Source organism: Salvelinus namaycush, chromosome 28 (genome assembly GCF_016432855.1).
Source record: "Salvelinus namaycush isolate Seneca chromosome 28, SaNama_1.0, whole genome shotgun sequence".
NCBI classification, from domain to species: Eukaryota; Metazoa; Chordata; class Actinopteri; order Salmoniformes; family Salmonidae; genus Salvelinus; species Salvelinus namaycush.
Genome location: NC_052334.1, coordinates 27507743 through 27525049, shown reverse-complemented (window position 1 = coordinate 27525049; position 17307 = coordinate 27507743). Strand labels below are relative to the sequence as shown.

General features: G+C 44.7%; 1 protein-coding gene across 1 annotated transcript in view; it reads left to right on the top strand.

The window, feature by feature from the left end:
• Window positions 1-17307, top strand: part of LOC120023630 (ryanodine receptor 3-like) — a 190862-nt gene that overhangs the window by 29086 nt on the left and 144469 nt on the right. The gene's annotated exons all lie outside the window — the stretch shown is intronic.

The window sequence follows — 17307 nt, the reverse complement described above, 5'->3', positions numbered from 1 at the left end:
TAGTTTTTTTGGTAATAATTTAAACAACCACTACTACTAGTTTGATGGTTGAAGCCATCAATTGTCCCATTAACAAACCCATATTAGCAAACTTATTTCATTTCAAACTTTACATTTCTCTAGTATAGGCCCATTATTGTAATCAACGATATCAGCAAAATGCCTGTGATAAGTTATTGGTATAACTATTGGTATAATTGTCAGTCTAGAATCACATTCTACGTGTTGAATTTTTTTTCCTGATTGTACTTCTCAGCAGTTTAATGATAATGCTCAATTTGGAGAAATTACACCATGCTGTTTTGCTTGACTAGTTTATAAACAAACTGTGGTTGTTTGCTGTAATTGCTCAAAGCTGTAATGCAGCCTGGTACTTTGTCAGTGTGGTTTGTGCCTCTAAGTGCAAAATTACTGCAAGTTATATAATGATGGATTGAGTGAGGCTTCATTGTTTTAAACAAAATCCGCATTTTTCACATCAAAGGATCTAGGTACAGTGCCTTGTAAAACTATTCATCCCCCTTCGCCTTTTTCCTATTTTGTTGCATTACAACCTGTAATTTAAATGTATTTTTATTTGGATTTCAAGTAATGGACATACACAAAATAGTCCAAATTGGTGAAGTGAAATGAAGAGAATTACTTGTTTCAACAAAAAAAAGGAAAAGTAGTGCGTGCATACAGTTGAAGTCGGAAGTTTACATACACTTAGGTTGGAGTCATTAAAACTTTTTTTCAACCACTCCACAAATTTCTTGTTAACAAACTATAGTTTTGGCAAGTTGGTTAGGACATCTACTTTGAGCATGACGCAAGTAATTTTTCCAACAATTGTTTACAGACCGACTATTTCACTTATAATTCACTGTATCACAATTCCAGTGGGTCAGAAGTTTACATACACTAAGTTGACTGTGCCTTTAAACGGCTTGGAAAATTCCAGAAAATTATGTTATGGCTTTAGAAGCTTCTGATAGGCTAATTGACATAATTTGAGTGAATTAGAGGTGTACCTGTGGATGTATTTCAAGGCCTACCTTCAAACTCAGTGCCTCTTTGCTTGACATCATGGGAAAATCAAAAGAAATCAGCCAAGACCTCAGAAACAAATATTGTAGACCTCCAAGAGTCTGGTTCATCCTTGGGAGCAATTTCCAAATGCCTGAAGGTACCATGTTCATCTGTACAAACAATAGTACGCAAGTATAAACACCATGGGACCACGCAGCCATCATACCGCTCAGGAAGGAGACCGGTTCTGTCTCCTAGAGATGAACGTACTTTGGTGCGAAAAGTGCAAATCAATCCCAGAACAACAGCAAAGGACCTTGTGAAGATGCTGGAGGAAACAGGTACAAACGTATCTATATCCACAGAAAAAGGAGTCCTATATTGACATAACCTGAAAGGCTGCTCAGCAAGGAGAAGCCACTGCTCCAAAACCTTCATAAAAAAGCCAGCCAACGGTTTGCAACTGCACATGGGGACAAAGATCGTACTTTTTTGAAAAATGTCCTCTGGTCTGATGAAACAAAAATAGAACTGTTTGGCCATAATGACCATCGCTATGTTTTGAGGATAAAAGGGGAGGCTTGCAAGCCAAAGAACACCATCCCAACTGTGAAACACGGGGGTGGCAGCATCATGTTGTGGGGGTGCTTTGCTGCAGGAGGGACTGGTGCACTTCACAAAATAGATGGCGTCATGAGGGAGGAAACTGATGTGGCTATATTGAAGCAACATCTCAAGACATCAGTCAGGAAGTTAAAGCTTGGTCGCAAATGGGTCTTCCAAATGGACAATGAAACTAAGCATACTTCCAAAGTTGTGTCAAAATTGCTTAATTGCAAAGTCAAGGTTTTGGAGTGGCCATCACAAAGCCCTGACCTCAAACCTATTGAACATTTGTGTGCAGAACTGAAAAGGCGTGTGCGAGCAAGGAGGCCTACAAACCTGACTCAGTTACACCAGCTCTGTCAGGAGGAATGGGCATAAATTCACCCAACTTATTGTGGGAAGCTTGTGGAAGGCTACCCGAAACGTTTGACCCAAGTCAAACAATTTAAAGGCAATGCTACCAAATACTAATTGAGTGTATGTAAACTTCTGACCCACTGGGAATGTGATGAAAGAAATAAAATCTGAAATAAATAATTCTCTCCACTATTATTCTGACATTTCACATTCTTAAAATAAAGTGGTGATCCTAACTGACCTAAAACAGGGAATTTTTACTAGGATTATGTCACAATCGTCTTGATGAGGAAGAGTGGACCAAGGCGCAGCGTGATACGAATACATCTTTTTATTAGTGAAGATGAAACGAAACACTTTGACAAACTAACAAAAGACAGTGAAGCTACAAACGAAAGTGCACACACAAGCTACTAACGTTAGACATAGACAATTACCCACAAACACCTAAAGCCTATGGCTGCCTTAAATATGGCTCCCAATCAGAGACAACAATAAACAGCTGTCTCTGATTGAGAACCAAACCAGGCAACCATAGACTTTCCTAAACACCTACACTGAACACAACCCCATACATCTTCAAAACCCCCTAAACAATACACACACCCTAAACTAGACAAAACACACAAACATCCCCCATGTCACACCCTGACCTAACTAAACTAATAAAGAAAATCAATATAACAAAGGCCAGGGTGTGACAGATTAAATGTCAGGAATTGTGAATAACTGAGTTTAAATGTGTTTGGCTAAGGTGTATGTAAACTTCCGTCTTCAACTGTACTTGGAAAAAGAACACTGCTGTATAGGTCTATGAAAGCATTGCAACATGGCACATCAAAGAAGCCACTTTGCAGCGCTGCAGATATCCAAGTGACAATATTACACAGTAAAGCCAGTGGTTGTCTCCCTCATCAGCACTTCCCCAGTCCCATCCTTCTTTTACTGTAACATGGCATGATTGTTTTCCCATAGTAGAGCCTGTTGACAGTACAGGCTAATTGGATATTTCCGCATGGATTGTTATTTTAATGATAAACATTTAACATGGTCTCTAATTTCAGTGAGGCCGGAAAGTCAGACACAGAACGTAAGAGAGAGAAATTTTGGGGTGATAGTGATTTATGTATGCGCTGCACAGCTACAGTATTCCCACTCTTTACCCTTACCCCACAGCACTCACCTAGGGATTGAAGGAGAGGCAGTTGGGATGGTCCGGATGCTTCCATCCAAGAATGGATGGTAATTAAACTAGACAGGTGTGATGGATGATCTCACTGTCTGCCACTTTGTCTTCATTGCCTGGTGTTACAGTTTGTATGAAACACCATCACCCCCAGGGACAAGAGACGAGGAAGGGGGAGAAATGACGCAACTACCACTACAACCACAACCCAAGATCAGAATGATCAGATTGACTTGGATGCCCACCTCCCTAGTGATGAGACAAATCGACTTGTGTGGTGTAGGGACACAGACAAGGCACCAATAATGTTGATTTAAGTGGTGCATGTTTAAAGTGGCAATCAGCAGTTGCTACATTATTTTAGATTAATTAGTTAATGATATGGACCCATTTGATTCTTGAAGAATATAACTTATAAATGCCTCATGAGCTTAGTTCAACTGTCAGCTTGTTTTACTCCAATGTGTGTAAACAAAGTAAATGTAAACAAACACTGTATAGCCTAAAATGTGGTTATAATTTTGATCTCATGCATCCATAGCTTTGTCTTTGAATTTGAGTGTGGTTACATTTCTCCATCAATTTAGTAATTTAGCAGATGCTTTTATCCAAAGCGACTTAGTTAGTACATACACCTTAAGATATGTGGTTGTCCCACCTAACTATCACAGGTATTGTAAGTCAATTTCAGCAGAGTCAGAGCTAGAAAGGAGAGCGGGGGGGGTGGTCAAGTGCAAGTGTTGGGTCATGACTTGTTTTTTGTGGGAGGTGATGTGTGGATGGAAGAGGTAGGGTTTCAGGTGCTTTTGGAAGATGGGCAGGGACTTCAGGGGGAAGCTGGTTCCACCATTGGGGTGCCAGGACTTCAGGGGGAAGCTGGTTCCAACATTGGGGTGCCAGGACTTCAGGGGGAAGCTGGTTCCACCATTGGGGTGCCAGGACTTCAGGGGGAAGCTGGTTCCAACATTGGGGTGCCAGGACAGAGAACATCTTGGACTGGGCTGGGAGGGTCAAGAGACCAGAGGTGGCAGAACGGAGTGCTCAGGTTGAGGTGCAGGGTTTGAGCATAGCCTGAAGGTAGGGAGGGGCAATTTCTCTTGCAGTTCCATAGACAAGCACCATGGTCTTGTAGTGGATGCGAGCCTCGACTGGATGCCAGTGGAGTGTGCGGAGGAGCGGGGTGACATGGGAGAACTTGGGAAGGTTGGAAACCAGGGGGACTGCCGCATTCTGGATAAGTTGCATGGATGGCACAAGCGGGGAGCCCAGCCAACAGCAAGTTGCAGTAGTCCAGGCGGAAGAGGACAAGTGCCTAGATTAGGGCCTGCGTGTGAGGTAGGGTCGTACTCTACGGATGTTGTAGAGCATGAACCTGTAGGAGCGAGTCACTGCTTTGATGTTAGTCGAACAACAGAGTATTCTCCAGGGTCACACCAAGATTCTTTGCACTCGGGGAGGGAGACACTGGAGTTGTCAACCGAGATGAGATCTTTATGCGGGCAGGCCTTCCCCAGGAGGAAGAGCAGCTCCGTCTTGTCGAGGTTTGAGGTGGTGGGCCGATATCCCAGCTGAGATATCTGCGAGGCATGCAGAGATGCGTGTCGCCACATGGGTGTCAGAAGGGGGGAAGGAGAAAAATAGTTGAGTTTCATTCGTATAGCAATGATAGGAGACCATGTGAGGATACGACAGAGCCGAGTAACTTGGTGTATAGAGACAACCGATCCCTGGGGGACACCATGCTGCAGACACAGATCATCTGATGGTTCACGGTGTCAAAGCCAGTGGATAGATCTAGGAGAATGAGAACAGAGGAGAGAAAGTCAGCTTTGGTGGAGAGCCTTCATGACACAGAAGCGGCCCGTCTCGGTTGAGTGACCCAACTTGAAGCCTGACTGGTTAGGGTCAAGAAGATTGTTCTGAGAGAAATAGCAGGCAGGTTGGTCAGAGACAGCACTCTCAAGTGTAAAAAAAAAAAAAAAGAAAAAAAAAAAAAGGGATACAGGTCTATAGTTTTGATGTCAGATGAGTCGAGTGTTGGTTTCTTGAGGAGGTTTCTCAGGCCATTTTGAAGTCATAGGGGACACAGCCAGTGGTCAGGGATGAGTTGATGAGGGAAGTGAGGAATGTGAAAGGTCTCCAGAGATGGTCTGGAGGAGGGGATGGGGTCGAGTGGGCAGGTTTTCTGGCGGCCAGACCTTACTAGTCGCAGGATTTCATCTGGAGAGAAAGGGGAGAAAGAGCTCAAGGCGTAGGGTAGTTCTGTGTGAGTGTATGTCATCAACCTTCTTCTCAAAGTGGTTGACAAAGTCGTCATCAGAGAGGGAAGAGGGAGGGGGTGGAGGATTAAGGAAGAAGGATGAAAAGAGTTTCCTAGGGTTAGAGGTAGAAGTTTGAAATTTAGAGTAATAGAAAGTGGCTTTTACAGCGGATACAGAAGAGAGGTAGAGAAGGAGTGAAAAGATGATGGGTCTTCCGGAAATGTATTTTTCCTCCATTTTTGCTTAGATGCCTGCAGCCATGTTCTGTAAGCTCGCAATGAGTCACTCATTGAAAGGGGACAGTGCGAGTCATAGGATGTGGAAAAGGGAGGAGAGTAGGGCCGCAGAGGCAGAAGACAGGAGGGAGAAGCATTTAACAGAAGGGAGAGATGATACGAAAGTAGAGTAGAGAGTAGTGGGAGAGAGAGCGAAGATTGTGACGTCACAATCTATCTGGGTAGGGGCTGAGTGACTAGGGTTGGAGGAAAAGGAGACCGAAAAGGAAACAAAATAGTGATCAGAGACTTGGAGGATTGTTGTGAGATTAGTAGGCAAACAGCCTCTAGTAAAGATGAGGTCAAGCGTATTGCCTGCCTTGTGAGTTGGAAGGGATTGGGAAAGGGTGAGGTCAAAAGAGGCAAGGAGTGGAAAGAGGGAGTTGGAAAGACATGAATCGAGGGCAGACGTCGGGAGGTTGAAGTTGCCAAGTACGAAGAGCGGTGAACCATCGTCATGAAATTAGCTTATCAAGGTGTCAAGGCACCTGCTGGGCGATAGATGACAACAATGTTAAGCTTGAGTGGACAAGTGACTGTGCCAGCATGAGAGAGGGAGAAAATCTCCAGTTAAGAGAAATTAGTAGCCCTGTGCCACCACCGCAACTACCAGATGCTTTTGGACTATGAGAGAAAAAGTAGTCGGATGAAGAGAGATCAGCTGGAGTAGCAGTCTTCTCTGGGGTGATCCATGTCTCTGTCAGGGACAAAAAGTCAAGGGACTGAAGGGCAACATAGGCTGAGATGAACTCTGCATTCTTGACTGCAAATCGTCAGTTCCAAACGCTGCCAGAGACCCAGAATTCCACATGGGTTGTGCACATAGGGTACACTAAATTAGAAGGGTTGCAGCCAAGGGGTGGGGAGTGTCTGTAAAGCCTACAGGGAGAAACACCAACAGGTATAGAAAACACACATAGTTGCCAAAGCTACTAAAGTACAGAAATGAGATCATCAGAAAATAACTAGGTAAGATACTGAAGTGGTATGGAGCCACTGACACAACCACCGTTTACAGCTGCCGCTGAGAAACCAGGGGAGACTGAAGTACTAACACTAATACTGAATGCTTAGCAGAGGTGAAACCACTCCCCCTCCAATACAGCCACTGTTTACCAAAACAAGTCACAAATTGCCCTGCCCCCTAATCCTAGTTGATGTGTCAACAACTATCTGCAAGTTATGAGCAAGCCGGCCCCATCCCGCCGCTTTTTAACAAAACAGTAGCGGGGGAGTTAACTTTGTTATTGTTTCAACTGCTAATTGCCACTTTAAACTGTGACATCAATCAGCCAATGAATAAGCAGTTGATTGTGATTTATGGCTAGCTGCTGTTCCCTGTCAGCTATCCCATGGTAGGACCACCAGAGAGCTGAAGCCCCCCATCTCTAAATCAACAATACACGTCTGTACTGTAAAGTCAGTGTTTAAAAAATGAGATGGTCAATCAACATTTAGATGAGATGATGATTCAGCCAACTACTCTAATGCACAGGATGTGCTCTGCCATTATGCCCGGGGTGGGCAAACTATGGCCTATTCAATCCGGCCCAAGGGAGGTTTGAGTAAAAAAAACTCCAGGCCAGTCCTGAAGGTCTATATTTTCAAATAACTGCCCAATTTCTTACCCGCATATTGATTTTCACAACAAGTCAGTCCCAAAAAAATCTGTGCGGCCCTCTGTTGATTTTCGAAATCCCGATGTGGCCCTCGAGCCAAAAAGTTTTCCCACCCATGCGTTATAGTGAATACGAAGGAGGTATGTTGATAGGTCATCTCTTTGGGGCAATCAAAGTGAAAGAGGTGTGTAACCCTTTAGACCTCCTCCCCAGAGAAGATGGGAAGCCCAGTCTAGTTGCTCCAGTCCCACAGCATGGGCCATAAACAAGAGAGCAGTGTGTAGACAAGCTGCTGTAAAGCTGTCTTCATGATATGCCCTCTCTGATTGAGGACACACAGGCCTACGCCCCCAGAGCCCCAATATCCTTCTCATTACCAGACTGCTCCACTCTGCTGTTAGAGGTCGCCTGTTATTCACCTAGGGAAACCAGGGTGTGGAGGTATGGTTGGAGCAGATTCCTCCCTGCTACCACGTATTGTTTCCCCAACAGCATGCCAAGAAAGAGTGGATCAGGAGAGGTATTTCTAGAAAACAGCTTGCATAGAGGGCTCTGGGTTGGGTTCTGATCAAATGGAAGTTATTACAGTGTTTGTGCTTCTGTGGTTGTAAATCGTGTGTGTGTGTGTTTTGACTATAAAATGGTGGTTATCTCAAAATTGACCTGCATAATGAAAGGTCATTAAAGTGAAGTCGGGGGACATTACTTTAAGCCATTTTGACATTCAGTATCTTTGACATTTCTGAAGCTGATGCTAGAGGCTGCCCTGAGAGAGACACTTGGCTTCCGGTACGGCAGGGGCTGAACTGGATTCAGCCACAGGACGATATTTGTCGGCGCGAATGGTCGGGAGGCTGGAAAATAATTAGAATAATTTGTACACTGCAAAAAAGTTTTGGGCTGTATTTCCCCCCACGATGATGATTTATTTATTTATTTACTAAACACTTTGGGGGGCCAAAAATAATCACTCGCCCGTTGCCGACCCCTGCGTTACTACATGAGTCACTACAAATCATGTAATTTCTGTTTTGCTGGCGTAAATCCACTGTCCTGCCGCCGGTGGTCAAGCTCTCTGGATCTATACTCCACCATGATTTAAATGTGCATAATTAAAATGCCTAGAGAACAGATAGCTGCATCGATACAGCTCTAGATTCTTTCACATATTGACTTTGTTTTACCTGAGTGTAGCAAGCAGGTAGGCTCACAGCAGAGCAGAAATAAGTTGTCTGAAGTTCCAATTTAAAGTTAGATTTACCTCTAACAAGGTGAACTAGTTTAGCCAAGTTTTACATCTTGCTACCTAAAAAGGAGGACAGTGTGTTTTTGGTGTGCTTCATTTATCTTGTAGTGGTACAGGTCACTAAGTATCTCTCTCTCTGCCTCATTCTGTCAGACTGCTGCCCTGTCCTATATGGAGAAGGGATGGGTGCTGCAGTCCCTCTCTCTGTCCCACTGTGCTCTGTCTCACAGATTCATATACTCACTGTGAGTGTGAGCTCTAGTTTGACCAAGATCCACATACACTGCTGCTATAGGTACTGGCTGTAATCAGGATTGGGGTCACATCCAGTCAATTCAGAAAGTAAACCACATTCCAATTCCACATTTTCCTAACTGAAAAGCATTGAAGATAATTGGAATTTGAATGTCAGTGTACTTCCTCAATTGACTGGAATTGAAATGGAATTGACCCCAACCCTGGCTGTAACATTTGGAATTTGGCCCTTGATCGATGGATACATTTTTTTTATCAGTAGCTAAAGCTACCCTTGGTCGAATTAGTCATGTATAAATTTTCTTTCATTTTAAATGAAAAATTTAGTTGAAAAGTTGCATCACGTAGAGCAACCTGGGTTGACCGGACTCCATAATGATTTTAGGAGCTGCATAGAGACAAATGACTGTAAGCTTTTCCCCTATCAAATAAGATTGGAGGTTTTCAACGACATCTGTTATTGCATTCCTCTCACTCTGCAGTGCTAAAGGAATGTGGAACAGTCATCCCAAATTGGTTTTCAAGTGCAATCAATCTTTGGTGTTTGTGATTGATGGTTGTTATGATTATCAGTCATGGATGTTATGGACAAATATGCTGAGTGAACAACACACTCAGTCACAGTCTGTGACTAAACAATCTGAGGACCAGGCTTCTCTAGTGACCAATAAGAAGCCTTATTCTGGGTTTACATTTCATATTTTAGCCTTTTCAACACAGTTTGAAATACTCACTTGTAATTGCATATTGTCTACTGTAGGTATTCCCAAACAGGGGTACGTGCAATGGCGCCGGGGGTATGCCAAATAAAAATGTGATTCACATTGAAAAAAATTAAATAGCTTTTTTTCTCTTCACATTTTCAAACAGTCCATTTATATTTTCCAACGGGGCTATACATTTGGGTGAGTTTTTTTTCTCACCTGAGTAGCCTTGTTTCACTGCCAAAAGCAAATATGATGAGAACTACATTGATTTGGGGTTCACTTATATTGTGATTAGTGCTTTTCCTCAGCCACAGTGTGTTATATGTGCAAAAGTACTATCTCACAACTCGATGAAACCTTCTCTCTCTTGCGCAAACATTTATAAACAAAGCATGCCAATTTGAAAAATAAGCCACAGGAGTTTTTTGAGCGAGAATTTGGATGACTTTCGAGTAGTAAGACATGTATAAAAGCAACAGATACCATTAATAAGAAGGGGCTAGAAGCGTCTTATATGGTGAGCTACCTAGTGGCTAGGACAGGCAAGCCCCATACTATAGTGGAGGGCTTAATTCTTCCTGCTGCCGCAGATATGGCTTGCACAATGCTGGGGGAAAAGGCCAAAAAAACTGTACAGACAATGCCTCCATCAAACAACACTGTTTCACGACGCATCAGTGATATGGCAGGAGATGTTTTGAAAAAATTACACCTTCGCATACAAGGCAGTGAATTTTATGCGTTACAGCTGGATGAGTCAACAGACGTGGCCGGCCTGGTACAGCTCCTGGTATATGTCCGTTAAGTTTATGAGGGGTCAATTAAGGAAGACATCCTCTTCTGGAAACCAGGACAACCGGAGAGGATATTATTTAAGTACTGGACAGCTTTGTGACATCAAATGGACTTTGGTGGTCAAGATGTGTTTGTATCTGTACTGATGGTGCAAAAGCCATGACAGGGAGACATAATGGAGTGGTAACAAATCAAATGTATTTATATAGCCCTTCGTACGTCAGCTGATATCTCAAAGTGCTGTACAGAAACCCAGCCTAAAACCCAAAACAGCAAGCAATGCAGGTGTAGAAGCACGGTGGCTAGGAAAAACTCCCTAGAAAGGCCAAAACCTAGGAAGAAACCTAGAGAGGAACCAGGCTATGAGGGGTGGCCAGTCCTCTTCTGGCTGTGCCGGGTGGAGATTATAACAGAACATGGCCAAGATGTTCAAATGTTCATAAATGACCAGCATGGTCAAATAATAATCACAGTAGTTGTCGAGGGTGCAGCAAGTCAGCACCTCAGGAGTAAATGTCAGTTGGCTTTTCATAGCCGATCATTAAGAGTATCTCTACCGCTCCTGCGGTCTCTAGAGAGTTGAAAACAGCAGGTCTGGGACAGGTAGCACGTCCGGTGAACAGGTCAGGGTTCCATAGCCGCAGCCAGAACAGTTGAAACTGGAGCAGCAGCACGGCCAGGTGGACTGGGGACAGCAAGGAGTCATCATGCCAGGTCGTCCTGACGCATGGTCCTAGGGCTCAGGTCCTCCGAGAGAGAGAGAGAGAGAGAGAGAGAAAGAAAGAGAGAATTAGAGAGAGCATACTTAAATTCACACAGGACACCGGATAAGACAGGAGAAGTACTCCAGATATAACAAACTGACCCTAGCCCCCCGACACATAAACTACTGCAGCATAAATACTGGAGGCTGAGACAGGAGGGGTCAGGAGACACTGTGGCCCCATCCGATGATACCCCCGGACAGGGCCAAACAGGAAGGATATAACCCCACCCACTTTGCCAAAGCACAGCCCCCACACCACTAGAGGAATATCTTCAACCACCAACTTACCATCCTGAGACAAGGCCGAGTATAGCCCACAAAGATCTCCGCCACGGCACAACCCAAGGGGGGGGGGGGGGGGGGGGGGGGGGGGGGGGGGGGGGGGGGGGGGGGGGCCAACCCAGACAGGAAGATCACGTCAGTGACTCAACCCACTCAAGTGACGCTCCTAGGGACGGCATGAAAGAGCACCAGTAAGCCAGTGACTCAGCCCCTGTAATAAATCAAATCAAATCAAATTTTATTTGTCACATACACATGGTTAGCAGATGTTAATGCGAGTGTAGCGAAATGCTTGTGCTTCTAATTCCGACAATGCAGTAATAACCAACAAGTAATCTAACCTAACAATTCCACAACTACTACCTTACACTTGTGTGTATAAAGGGATAAAGAATATGTACATAAAGATATATGAATGAGTGATGGTACAGAACGGCATAGGCAAGATGCAGTAGATGGTATAGAGTACAGTATATACATATGAGATGAGTAATGTAGGGTATATAAACATAAAGTGGCATAGTTTAAAGTGGCTAGTGATACATGTATTACATAAAGATGGCAAGATGCAGTAGATGATATAGAGTGCAGTATATACATATACATATGAGATGAGTAATGTAGGGTATGTAAACATTATATTTAAGTGGCATTGTTTAAAGTGGCTAGTGATACATTTTTACATCATTTCCATCAATTCCCATTATTAAAGTGGCTGGAGTTGAGTCAGTATGTTGGCAGCGGCCACTAAATGTTAGTGGTGGCTGTTTAACAGTCTGATGGCCTTGAGATAGAAGCTGTTTTTCAGTCTCTCGGTCCCTGCTTTGATGCACCTGTACTGACCTCGCCTTCTGGATGATAGCGGGGTGAACAGGCAGTGGCTCGGGTGGTTGTTGTCCTTGATGATCTTTATGGCCTTCCTGTGACATCGGGTGGTGTAGGTGTCCTGGAGGGCAGGTAGTTTGCACCCGGTGATGCGTTGTGCAGACCTCACTCCCCTCTGGAGAGCCTTACGGTTGTGGGCGGAGCAGTTGCCGTACCAGGCGGTGATACAGCCCGACAGGATGCTCTCGATTGTGCATCTGTAGAAGTTTGTGAGTGCTTTTGGTGACAAGCTGAATTTCTTCAGCCTCCTGAGGTTGAAGAGGCGCTACTGCGCCTTCTTCACAACGCTGTCTGTGTGGGTGGACCAATTCAGTTTGTCCGTGATGTGTACACCGAGGAACTTAAAACTTTCTACCCTCTCCACTACTGTCCCGTCGATGTTGATAGGGGGGTGCTCCCTCTGCTGTTTCCTGAAGTCCACAATCATCTCCTTTGTTTTGTTGACGTTGAGTGTGAGGTTATTTTCCTGACACCACACTCCGAGGGCCCTCACCTCCTCCCTGTAGGCCGTCTCGTCGTTGTTGGTAATCAAGCCTACCACTGTAGTGTTGTCCGCAAACTTGATGATTGAGTTGGAGGTGTGCATGGCCACACAGTCGTCGGTGAACAGGGAGTACAGGAGAGGGCTCAGAACCGCACCCTTGTGGGGCCCCAGTGTTGAGGATCAGCGGGGTGGAGATGTTGTTACCTACCCTCACCACCTGGGGGCGGCCCGTCAGGAAGTCCAGGACCCATTTGCACTAGGCGGGGTCGAGACCCAGGGTCTCGAGCTTGATGACGAGTTTGGAGGGTACTATGGTGTTAAATGCTGAGCTGTAGTCGATGAACAGCATTCTCACATAGGTATTCCTCTTGTCCAGATGGGTTAGGGCAGTGTGCAGTGTGGTTGCGATTGCATCGTCTGTGAACCTATTGGGTCGGTAAGCAAATTGGAGTGGGTCTAGGGTGTCAGGTAGGGTGGAGGTGATATGGTCCTTGACTAGTCTCTCAAAGCACTTCATGATGACGGAAGTGAGTGCTACGGGGCGGTAGTCGTTTAGCTCAGTTACCTTAGCTTTCTTGGGAACAGGAACAATGGTGGCCCTCTTGAAGCATGTGGGAACAGCAGACTGGGATAAGGATTGATTGAATATGTCCTTAAACACACCAGCCAGCTGGTCTGCGCATGCTCTGAGGACGCGGCTGGGAATGCTGTCTGGGCCTGCAGCCTTGCGAGGGTTAACACGTTTAAATGTTTTACTCACCTCGGCTGCAGTGAAGGAGAGCCCGCAGGTTTTGGTAGCGGGCCGTGTCAGTGGCACTGTATTGTCCTCAAAGCGAGCAAAAAAGTTATTTTGTCTGTCTGGGAGCAAGACATCCTGGTCCGCGACGGGGCTGGTTTTCTTTTTGTAATCCGTGATTGACTGTAGACCCTGCCACATATACCTCTTGTGTCTGAGCTGTTGAATTGCGACTCTACTTTGTCTCTATACTGGCACTTAGCTTGTTTGATTGCCTTGCGGAGGGAATAGCTACACTGTTTGTATTCGGTCATGTTTCTGGTCACCTTGCCCTGGTTAAAAGCAGTGGTTCGCGCTTTCAGTTTCACGCGAATGCTGCCATCAATCCACGGTTTCTGGTTTGGGAATGTTTTAATCGTTGCTGTGGGTACGACATCGTCAATGCACTTTCTAATGAACTCGCTCACCGAATCAGCGTATTCGTCAATGTTGTTGTTGGACGCAATGCGGAACATATCCCAATCCACGTGATCGAAGCAGTCTTGAAGCGTGGAGTCAGATTGGTCGGACCAGTGTTGAACAGACCTGAGCGCGGGAGCTTGCTGTTTTGGTTTCTGTTTGTAGGCTGGAAGCAACAAAATGGAGTCGTGGTCAGCTTTTCCGAAAGGAGGGCGGGGGAGGGCGTTATATGCGTCGCGGAAGTTAGCATAACAATGATCCAAGGTTTTACCAGCCCTGGTAGCACAATCGATATGCTGATAGAATTTAGGGAGTTTTGTTTTCAGATTAGCCTTGTTAAAATCACCAGCTACGATGAATGCAGCCTCAGGGTGTGTGGTTTCCAGTTTACAAAGAGTCAGATAAAGTTCGTTCAGGGCCATTGATGTGTCTGCTTGGGGGGGAATATATACGGTGTGATTATAATCGAAGAGAATTCCCTTGGTAGATAATGCGGTCGACATTTGTGAACAGTGGACAGAATGACTTGAGTTCCTGTATGTTGTTATGATCACACCACGTCTCGTTAATCATAAGGCATACACCCCCGCCCCTCTTCTTACCAGAAAGATGTTTGTTTCTGTCGGCGCGATGCGTGAAGAAACCAGCTGGCTGCACCGACTCCGTTAGCGTCTCTCGAGTGAGCCATGTTTCCGTGAAGCAAAGAACGTTACAGTCTCTGATGTCTCTCTGGAATGTTACCCTTGCTCTGATTTCATCAACCTTGTTGTCAAGAGACTGGACATTGGCGAGTAGTATGCTAGGGAGTGGAGCGCGATGTGCCCGTCTCCGAAGCCTGACCAGGAGACCGCTTCGTTTGCCTCTTTTACGGCGTCGTTGTTTAGGGTCGCCGGCTGGGATCAGATCCATTGTACTGGGTGGAAGGCAAAACACAGGATCCGCTTCGGGAGAGTCATATTCCTGGTTGTAATGATGGTGAGTTGACGTTGCTCTTATATTCAGTAGTTCCTCCCGACTGAATGTAATGAAACCTAAGATTACCTGGGGTACCAATGTAAGAAATAACACATAATAAAACAAAATACTGCATAGTTTCCTAGGAACGCGACGCGAGGCGGCCATCTCTGTCGGCGCCGGAATAGGGTTAGAGGTAGAGAATCCCAGTGGAGAGAGGGGAACCGGCCAGGCAGAGACAGCAAGGGCGGTTCGTTGCTCCAGAGCCTTTCCGTTCACCTTCACACTCCTGGGCCAGACTACACTCAATCATATGACCCACTGAAGAGATGAGTCTTCAGTAAAGACTTCAAAGTTGAGACCGAGTCTGCGTCTCTCACATGGGTAGGCAGACCATTCCATAAAAATGGAGCTCTATAGGAGAAAGCCCTGCCTCCAGCTGTTTGCTTAGAAATTCTAGGGACAATTAGGAGGCCTGCGTCTTGTGACCGTAGCATAAGTGTAGGTATGTACGGCAGGACCAACTCGGAAAGATAGGTAGGAGCAAGCCCATGTAACGCTTTGTAGGTTAACAGTAAAACCTTGAAATCAGCCCTTGCCTTAACAGGAAGCCAGTGTAGGGAGGCTAGCCCTGGAGTAATATGATAACATTTTTGGGTTCTAGTCAGGATTCTAGCAACCGTATTTAGCACTAACTGAAGTTTATTTAGTGCTTTATCCGGGTAGCCGGAAAGTAGAGCATTGCAGTAGTCTAACCTAGAAGTAACAAAAGCATGGATACATTTTTCTGCATCCTTTTTGGACAGAACATTTCTGATTTTTGCAATGTTACGTAGATGGGAAAAAAGCTGTCCTTGAAAAAGTCTTGATATGTTCGTCAAAAGAAAGATCAGGGTCCAGAATAACACCGAGGTCCTTCACAGTTTTATTTGAGATGACTTTACAACCATCAAGATTAATTGTCAGATTAAATAGAAGATCTCTTTGTTTCTTGGGACCTAGAACAAGCATCTCTGTTTTGTCCGTGTTTAAAAGTAGAACGTTTTCTTCCATTCCCTTCCTTATGTCTGAAACACAGGCTTCTAGCGATGGCAATTTTGGGGCTTCACCATGTTTCATTGAAATGTACAGCTGTGTGTCATCCGCATAGCAGTGAAAGTTAACATTATGTTTTCGAATGACATCCCCAAGAGGTAAAATATATAGTGAAAACAATAGTGGTCCTAAAACGGAACCTTGAGGAACACCGAAATGTACAGTTGATTTTTCAGAGGACAAACCATTCACAGAGACAAACTGATATCTTTCCGACAGATAAGATCTAAACCAGGCCAGAACTTGTCCGTGTAGACCAATTTGGGTTTCCAATCTCTCCAAAAGAATGTGGTGATCGATGGTATCAAAGGTAGCACTAAGGTTGAGTAGCACGAGGACAGATGCAGAGCCTCGGTCTGACGCCATTAAAAGGTAATTTACCACCTTCACAAGTGCAGTCTCAGTGCTATTATGGGGTCTAAAACCAGACTGAAGCATTTCGTATTCATTGTTTGTCTTCAGGAAGGCAGTGAGTTGCTGCGCAACAGCTTTTTCTAAAATTTTTGAGAGGAATGGAAGATTCGATATAGGCCGATAGTTTTTTATATTTTCTGGGTCAAGGTTTGGCTTTTTCAAGAGAGGCTTTATTACTGCCACTTTTAGTGAGTTTGGGTCACATCCGGTGGATAGAGAGCCGTTTATTATGTTCAACATAGGATGGCCAAGCACATGAAGCAGCTCTTTCAGTAGTTTAGTTGGAATAGGGTCCAGTATGCAGCTTGAAGGTTTAGAGGCCATGATTATTTTCATCATTGTGTCAAGAGATATAGTACTAAAACACTTGAGTGTCTCTCTTGATCCTAGGTCCTGGCAGAGTTGTGCAGACTCAGGACAGCTGAGCTTTGGAGGAATACGCAGATTTAAAGAGGAGTCCGTAATTTGCTTTCTAATGAACATGATCTTTTCCTCAAAGAAGTTCATGAATTTATTACTACTGAAGTGAAAGCCATCCTCACTTGGGGAATGCTGCTTTTTAGTTAGCTTTGCGACAGTATCAAAAATACATTTTGGATTGTTCTTATTTTCCTCAATTAAGTTGGAAAAATAGGATGATCAAGCAGCAGTGAGGGCTCTTCGATACTGCACGGTACTGTCTTTCCAAGCTAGTCGGAAGACTTCCAGTTTGGTGTGGCGCCATTTCCGTTCCAATTTTCTGGAAGCTTGCTTCAGAGCTCGGGTATTTTCTGTTTACCAGGGAGCTAGTTTCTTATGACAAATGTTTTTAGGGGTGCAACTGCATCTAGGGTATTGCACAAGGTTAAATTGAGTTCCTCAGTTAGGTGGTTAACTGATTTTTGTCCTCTGACGTCCTTGGGTAGGCAGAAGGA